This window comes from Triticum dicoccoides, chromosome 3A (genome assembly GCF_002162155.2).
Source record: "Triticum dicoccoides isolate Atlit2015 ecotype Zavitan chromosome 3A, WEW_v2.0, whole genome shotgun sequence".
Lineage (NCBI taxonomy): Eukaryota > Viridiplantae > Streptophyta > Magnoliopsida > Poales > Poaceae > Triticum > Triticum dicoccoides.
This window is the reverse complement of record NC_041384.1, coordinates 12,753,997-12,762,918: the sequence shown is the minus strand read 5'-3', so window position 1 is coordinate 12,762,918 and position 8,922 is coordinate 12,753,997. Positions and strand designations below refer to the sequence as shown.

General features: G+C 44.5%; 1 long non-coding RNA gene across 1 annotated transcript in view; it reads left to right on the top strand.

The window, feature by feature from the left end:
• The window catches only part of LOC119270952, a 12,790-nt gene extending 5,621 nt beyond the window's left edge, over positions 1-7,169 (top strand). The window contains exons 2-5 of the long non-coding RNA XR_005134383.1: positions 5,259-5,320; positions 5,411-5,478; positions 5,861-6,025; positions 6,837-7,169. This is a non-coding gene — a long non-coding RNA (uncharacterized LOC119270952). The remainder of the gene's footprint in view (positions 1-5,258; positions 5,321-5,410; positions 5,479-5,860; positions 6,026-6,836) is intronic.
• The last annotated feature ends 1,753 nt before the right edge of the window (positions 7,170-8,922 follow it).

The window sequence follows — 8,922 nt, the reverse complement described above, 5'->3', positions numbered from 1 at the left end:
CGGTGGGATGTTTAGTCCCACCTCGCTAGCCGAGAGGCTTCGACAGTGGTTTATAAGCGCGGCTGCGCTCACCACTTCGAGCTCCTCTCAAATGCAGGCTTACGGGCCTATTCTGTCACTATGTGCCTGTGGGCCTACTCGGCCTTCTGCGGGCCTGAATCCTGGCCCTTTAATGGGTTTCTAGTCGTATTCAGGCCGTGGTGGCCCAGTAGGTGGCATATTTTCTTTTTTTCTTCCTTTTTTCCTTTTTCCTTTTTTCTTCTGTTTTTTTCTTCTGTTTTTTTCTTATGTTTTTCTTCTGTTTGTTTTTTTCTTCTGTTTTTCCTTTTTTCTTCTGTTTTTTTCTTCTGTTTTTTTCTTCCTTTTTCCTTCTTTCTTCTTCTTCCTTTTTCCTTTTAAAATCAGAAAAATAAAACTAATTCATTTTAAAATCTTAAAAATACAATTATATATCAAAAAAATCAGAAAAATAAAACTAATTCGTTTTAAAACCCCTTGAAGGTTTGACAAAAGGTTTGATACATCATTCAGTTCATCGACCAAATACAAAGTTTGGTACAATAAATTATTACACATCAATTCTTCCCTTGTGTCCCTGCTTGCTTACGATTGTGCCGTATCCATGGAGCATCCTCATCATTTAACTTAATGCTTGGGTCAATGTTCACTTTGAAGGGCGGAATTTCACCAAACATATTATAATCTTCTGACATGTCTGTCTTGTCCTCCACTCCCACGATGTTTCTTTTCCCTGAAAGAACAATGTGGCGCTTTGGATCATTGCATGATGTACTGATCGTTTTCTTATCTTTCCGTTTCCTCGGTTTGCTACTCATGTCCTTCAAATAAAAAACCTGAGCGACATCTTTGGCAAGGACGAATGGTTCGTCAAGGTAACCAAGATTGTTGAAATCCACCATTGTCATTCCGTATTGCTCGTCCACCTTTACCCCACCTCCTGTTAGCTTGAACCATTTGCACCGGAACAAAGGGACCTTAAAGGAGGGTCCATAGTCAAGTTCCCATATCTCCTCTATGTAACCATAATATGTGACCTTTTGCCCATTCTCGGTTGCTGCATCAAAGCGGACACCACTGTTTTGGTTGGTGCTCTTTTTATCTTGGACGATCGTGTAAAATGTATTCCCATTTATCTCGTACCCTTGGAAAGTCGTTATAGTCGAAGATGGTGTCTTGGCCAACATGTACAGCTGATCTACAACATCATTGTCATTCATTAAATGTTTTCTCAACCAACTGCCGAAAGTCTCCATGTGGGCCTTCCTAATCCAGGATTCAGGCTTCCCCGGGTTGTCTGAGCGTAAAATATTCTTGTGTTTCTCAAAGTACGGAGCCACCAAGCTGGAATTGGTCAGTACAGTGTGGTGTGCTTCAGTCAGAGAATGGCCGTCCATACATATCGTTGATTTCCTTCCGATCGTGCCTTTTCCACTTAGTCTCCCCTCGTGCCGCGATCGAGGAAGACCAATCGGCTTAAGGTCAGGAACAAAGTCAACACAAAACTCAATTACCTCCTCATTTCCATAGCCCTTGGCGATGCTTCCTTCTGGCCTAGCACGGTTACGAACATATTTCTTTAATACTCCCATGAACCTCTCGAAGGGGAACATATTGTGTAGAAATACAGGACCGAGAACGAAAATCTCTTCGACTAGGTGAACCAGGAGGTGCGTCATAATATTGAAGAAGGATGGCGAGAACACCAACTCGAAACTGACAGACATTGGATCACATCGTTCTGTAACCGTGGTAGAACTTCTGGATTGATTACCTTCTGAGAGATTGCATTGAGGAATGCACATAGCTTCACAATGGCTACTCGAACATTTTCCGGCAGGAGCCCCCTCAAAGCAATCGGAAGCAATTGCGTCATAATCACGTGGCAGTCGTGAGACTTCAGGTTTTGGAACTTTTTCTCCGCCATGTTTATTATTCCCTTTATATTGGACGAGAATCCAGACGGGACCTTCATACTGCTCAGGCATTCAAAAAAGATGACCTTCTCTTCTTTGGTCAGAGCGTAGCTGGCACGACCTTGAAACCATTCCGGATGCCGGTCATCAGGGTCTTTCAAACGTTGCTGGTCCTGCCGTGCTTCCTTTGTATCATTTGTCTTCCCATACACGCCCAAGAAGCTTAGGAGGTTCACGCAAATATTCTTCGTAACGTGCATCACGTCGATTGCAGAGCGGACATCTAGGACTTTCCAATATTCTAGCTCCCAGAATATAGATTTCTTCTTTCACATGGCTGCGTGCCCGTCAGCTCCCTTCGGAACTGATTGTCCGCCAGGACCCTTTCCAAAGATGACTTTCAAATCCTTGACCATATCAAATACCTCAGCACCAGTGCGTTCCGCAGGCTTCGGCCGGTGATCTGCATTGCCGTTGTAATGCTTGCCCTTCTTTCTTACTGGATGAATTTTCGGAAGAAATCGACGATGCCCAAGGTACACGTTCTTCTTACAATTTGGCAAATGTACACTTTCAGTCTCATGTAAGCAGTGCGTGCATGCATTGTATCCCTTATTTGACAGTCCCGAAAGGTTACTAAGAGCAGGCCAATCGTTGATGGTTACGAAAAGCAACGCTCGTAGGTCAAATTCCTCTTGTTTGTGCTCATCCCACACACGGACACCACCCCACAGCTGTAAAAGTTCATCAACTAATGGCCTTAGGTACACATCGATGTCGTTGCCGGGTTGCTTCGGACCTTGGATGAGCACTGGCATCATAATGAACTTCCGCTTCATGCACAACCAAGGAGGAAGGTTGTAGATGCATAGAGTCACGGGCCAGGTGCTATGGCTGGAGCTCTGCTCGCCAAAAGGATTCATGCCATCCGTACTTAGAGCAAATCTTATGTTCCTTGCGTCAGCTGCAAAATCTTTGAACCATCTATCGATCTTTCTCCATTGCGTTCCATCTGCGGTGTGTCTCAACTCCCCGTCCGACTTACGGTCCTCTTTGTGCCATCGCAACAACTTGGCATGCTCTTTGTTCCTAAACAGACGTTTCAACCGTGGTATTATAGGAGCATACCACATCACCTTGGCGGGAACCCTCTTCCTGGGTTTCTGGCCCTCAACATCGTCACCAGGGTCATCGCCTCTGATCTTATAACGCAATGCAGTGCATACCGGGCATTCATTCAAATTCTCGTATTCACCGCGGTAGAGGATGCAGTCGTTGATGCATGCATGTATCTTCAGAACCTCTAAACCTAGAGGGCAGACAACCTTCTTTGCTTCGTACGTACTGGCGGGCAACTCGTTATCCTTTGGAAACATATTCTTCAACATTTTCAGCAAGTTTTCAAATGCCGAGTCAGCTACACCTGCCTCTGCCTTCCATTTCAGCAAATCCAGTGTGCAGCCCAGCTTTTTCAGACCATCATCGCATCCGGGGTACAGCGCCTTTCTGTGATCCTCTAACATGCGATCCAAATTCTCCCTCTCCTTTTCAGTTTCGTAGCGTCTCCGTGCATCAGCAATGGTCCGACCAAGATCATCAACGGGATCATCACGTGCCTCTTCTTCACCTTCCCCTTCACCTTCAGCATCCTCCATGAAAGTATCACCGAAATAAGCAAGATAGCTTTCATCGATGAAATCATCCCCTTCTTCATCTTCTTCCATTATAACCCCTCTTTCTCCATGCTTGGTCCAACAATTATAGCTTGGCATGAAACCGTGCCGAAGCAGATGCATGTGAACATCTCTTGAGGAAGAGTAACCCTTCTGATTCTTACAGATAACACATGGACAGATAACAAAACCCCCCTGCTTGTTCGCATTAGCCACTACGAGGAAATCTTTCAAACCCGTAGTGAACTCGCCGGAGAGTCGGTTACCGTACATCCATTGCCGATTCATCTGCATTATTATAATATAAAATATATAATTAACCATCATGCATTTGTTAAACTAACTAGCTACAAACAATATAAATTAAACAATGAACTGCACACATGCATATTTTATCAATGACACACATGCATGAAAGGTTCAAGTTGCTAACCGCGATCGAGAAGGAAAAAATAAATGAGGAACCTCAAGTGTGGCTCCAACACTTCATATCATGTTTGTTTCACCCTCTTAGGGCATTTCATCAAACACCTTGTGTGCATAAAAGGAACCAAAAGCAAACCTACACCCCCTTGTGAAGCTTGTGAAGAGAAGTGGCACCAAATGGCTAAGTGAGCGTGCTGAACTGGTATATATAGGGGAGGAGCTTTAGTCGCGGTTGGCCTGGCCAACCGCGACTAAAGGCCTTTGCGCACCTTTAGTCGCGGTTGGCCTGGCCAACCGCGACTAAAGCCCCTCACGTGCACCAGCTGGCCACCGAGCGCCCTGGGCCCAGGCCTTTGGTCGCGGTTCGTCTGCCGAACCGCGACTAAAGACTTCATTAGTCGCGGTTCCTACAGTTTCGCGACTAATGGGGCTGGACGGAAGCCTCTTTTTCTACCAGTGTCTGTGGTGTATAGTGCTCCAGGATCATCAGTCGTACATACACAAGAATGGATCTAGCTCAACTAAAAAAAGATCTAGCTTTGTATACTCTTGCCTCCAGTTGCATACTTGCATTGCATGCATGACCGATGGATTCTTACTGATTGAGTGGGGGTAGCAGTGGGTAAACGATGGCCCATATGCACCTCGGTGACGGGGATTGATGTATATTGCCAGCGACCTGCAGCTCAGATAAACATGGAGGCTGTCGTCTCGTTGCTAGCCTGATGGAGATCGTGTGCATCTGCTCGGTTGACATGCACACGCCGACGGCCGCTATAAGGCTGAGCAGCAGGAATACATGTGTCGTTGTCGCCGACGGCGGTGGCGCAGAATGACGGAGTATTCTAAAAAAGAATGGAGAGTTTTTCTCGTAGCATCTGAACGGTATGGTCTGCGTGCTACAATCACGGGATCCGTTCAACTGATTTTGGGATACCGCGTGATTATCCAATGTAATTAATTAGATTAATTATCAAATGCTAAACGGGTTTGTTGCCTGACACCCGGCCGTTTAGAGAACCATGGGCGGCTCGCACAGAGGAGTATGTACTCCTAGGAGTATGGACCCATATATATATGCCGTTCAAAGGATTTCCAAGAAATCGGACCAAGTTGATGATCAGTTTCATACTAATTCATACTTTGATGCATGGTATGTATGGTAGTCGTCCAAGATGCATGCCATATCTAGCTTCAACTAACTGAAAACATCCTTGTTTCACAGATTTTGCAAGTACAGGTGATAAAGATTCATGATTTGGCTGCGCGCATGCTTGCTGGCTGGAGGTACTTGCAGCTATAAAGAATCATGATTTGGCACTTACTAAAATCCCGTGTCTACATTTTTTTATGATCGACGTTGCGCTATAACTGTAGGAGTTTGATTCATTACTTGATGGCCTCAAAATGGATACAAGATCTGTTGGAATCAAGAAGGCGTTAAGGTAGCCCACTTGATCTACTTTAGCTCCATGCTTTATTAATGGCCAGCTTACTTACTTTGATATATAACACTTATGTTGATTGACATCAACTCCACGATTCAACTAGCATAGTGATATGAAATATTCATGCAGTGTGTCGAAACTGTTCCAAAAAATCAAATAAATGGACCTGCGTCGAAAGGGTAGCGCTGCTAGTTACTTGGTTAAGTCAAACATTAATGTCGATGCACATGTCAAAACTGTAGGGTTGCAATTTATATTTTGTTGGAAGATGGGAGACTTTATTTTTTTTCTACACAAGGGCTATCAAGGCTGCTGTGTACTGTACCACCTGTACTTTTCCTCATTCAAGGAGATTGAACCTGATGCATTTCTATGCAAGGGAATTTAAATTATGTCTAATCTGTACCGGGACGACGCCGACAGTAAAAGGAACTAAGGAAAGGTTCTCGAGGTCTGCTCCTTCTCCACCGGTAGAGAGGAGCCTCCTTCTCATGATTCGCCTGTCTGCCCCGGCCCTCCCCGGCTAGAGCTGACGCCATGGAAGGTCCCTTACCCCTCTCCCTCCTCTCTTCTGTTCCCTCTTTGTTATAGGCGCAGTTAATTTTTTTTCTTTCTCTCTTTCCGATTTAAACATGAGCATGCCCGTGCTCTCTTTTTGGTTGTGGTAGTTGTCATATCATGTTGCAGTTTTAGTTACATTTTTTGGTCCCATGTATATCCAAATCGAAAAACACTTGTGGTTTGGTACAGTTATATTGCAAGTCGAAAAATATTATATGTGTTAACATCGGATGGTCCCAAGTTGAAATTCAGTTTGTATTATTCAATATGCATTCTAACAAGCATGTTCTGTTTGGCATCATACTATCATTCAACTTAAAAGATGCTTAACCTGTTAACCCAATTTAAAATCTCAGGGAGACACTTATTTTGGGACGGAGGGAGTACTTTGTATTGAATCATATCTATATTGTGCTTGCCCCTAAATTGTTGCTTTACACTGAACCACTATTACTATATTATGCATTGATCTGAGTTTTGGCGCTTCCTACTGAAAATCAAGTTTTTAATGGAGATTATGTCCTTATGTGAGTCTCCAGGCCTTGTTGAGTATTTTTTATTGTTGTGAAGGCATCATCATAGATGATTGTAGTTACATTGCCTCATTTACACTTACATCCACCAATCATGTAAGCACTCCTTTTTTACACATAAAATTAAGTGAATGTTGTACTTTCAAACCAATTAGCACGTTTCAGTTTGATAAATATTGTGCATTGATCCTGCACTTTTTGACAAATTTATATTCATGACATCTCCAGCTTACTCCTGTTTTCATTCTTTGTGCTTCTCAGGTCTGGCGGCTCCATGGATACATGGAAGCCGCCATCATTTAGACGGACAGCCGCCATCATTTTGTCAGACTAAGTGTGGAGTTACTTGTGCAAGTTCCACCATCAACAAACACAAAGTTCTGCATGCTATCATCGCAAGTAAAGCAGTCAGTCTGTTAGGGAGAAAACAAAGGCTTGTGTGCTCATTAGTTTTTTTTTATTCTATCATGTGGTCTCCTTATCTATCTGTAACATGTGACCTGTGCAACTGCAAAAATGTTAGACAATAAAATTCTGTGTAACACATGTTCTTATACACTTTGCCTATAGAGACTGTGCATAGTTATTCCCTTTTCTGTTGCCTTGTGTAATATATATTGTAAACAAATTGTCGTGACCTACTGAACCTTGCACTTTTGCTGTAACATACTGAACCGTTACACTATTGCATTTCATCTTATAAACGTATGAAATAAAAAACGTCGCATACCAGGTTGGATGTGGCTGGGCAGGTGGGGTGCGGCAAGCCGCAATTCCTATCTAGTTCCTACTGTGGAAGGACTACTTCGAGACCCCCAATCCGCTCCTCAAACATCGCCACGGAAAAAAACACGGCAGGTCGGCCGCGAGGATGAAAATGCGTCCGCGTGTTGGGTGCACGGCCGACCCAAACACAAAAAGGCTGGACGACGAGCAGGCAACTAACCCAAATGAAACAAAACAGATAAAAAGCGTGTCCGTTTGGTCGACGCGTGGGAGTTGCTTAAGTTATTGTAAGTGTAAACTTCGTACCCGACTAATATATGACCTACAACGCAAGCATAATTATTGCCACTTTCCACCATGTGCCACCTCCACACATGTCGCGGCGCCACACACACACACACACACTTGTCGCTCCACCTGCCCCTGAACCAGAGCTCGGCAAGCCATGGCCATCCCGTCGCAGCACAGCAGGGGCAGCAGAGCGATTGCGGCGAAGCCTTCCGCTAGTGCGAGAGAAAGGAAGACAAGGCTGCACTACATTGTCGCGGCCAAGAACCTGGGCAAGCTGGAGCCCAGGCAGCTCGCCCTCCGATTCCGACAGCTCGCGGCGTGCCTCCTCGTCCTCGTGGCTTGCGCCGGCATGGCCAAGCTTCTCTCCGCCCCGCTCTCGCCACGGGTCCCCTGTAAGTAACCGATCATCACAGACCCCCTGCAGATCATACTGCGTTTCCTCCGTGCTGGGGAATAATCGCGCCGGCGACGAGGCCGAAGGTGGGGCGGATCAACCAAGAATCGTCCATCCTTGAGGTCCCCGAGTTCCCTTGATTCCTCACTGCATTTCCCATCTATTTGATCTGAATAGTGTTAGTATCAGTATGTTCAGGGATCGAGCCCGGGACCAGGGCGACGAGTTCTTGGGACGTTAATGTGGATGTAGATGTACCACAAGGGGATAGTGCCTCTCGGATTCTTGCAAGATCTGGCAGTGATCCATCAGAAAGTTCACCAAGATTAGGTGAGGAAAAGAGGCATTCCATTTATCATCTCCCCTGTTCAGCTGCAGTTGCATGTTTCAAAATTCAGAGTGTGGCACCACCAAATACTGTGTTGTGCATGTTTGGGTTTGGAGTTTTCTGATCTGGGGCCGCACATTCAGTCCCATAATTGACATGCCCCTCAGTTATACATGCATTGGCTGGTATTATGATTTTTCTGAGTTTAGTAGTTCTATAATACTGTGTTATGCCTCTTGAAAACGAAAAAAACGTGTTTTTTCTCTTCTGCGAAAGACAAAGATTTAATTCTGATGGAGGCAAGGATTTTTCTTCCGCGAGAGACATAATTGTGCCTTTTTCGAAAAAGTGAACAGGTTCCTGGTTCGATTTTTTCGTCCGTTTTTTTGATGAAAAAAACTTCGTCAAATCCTATCAACATGGGATATAGATTTGAAGATCTCGATGCGAGGAATCCAACAATGAAAATGGTTTAAGATTTGAATGCGTGATTTAAGAGATAAAATATTTTGAATAAACAAAAAAAGAAAAAACTCACAAGTTGTGACAAGTGATGCACATGTAGTGCGCCACTTGTTGTAAACTTAGAAGGTGATACTGACCTTTAT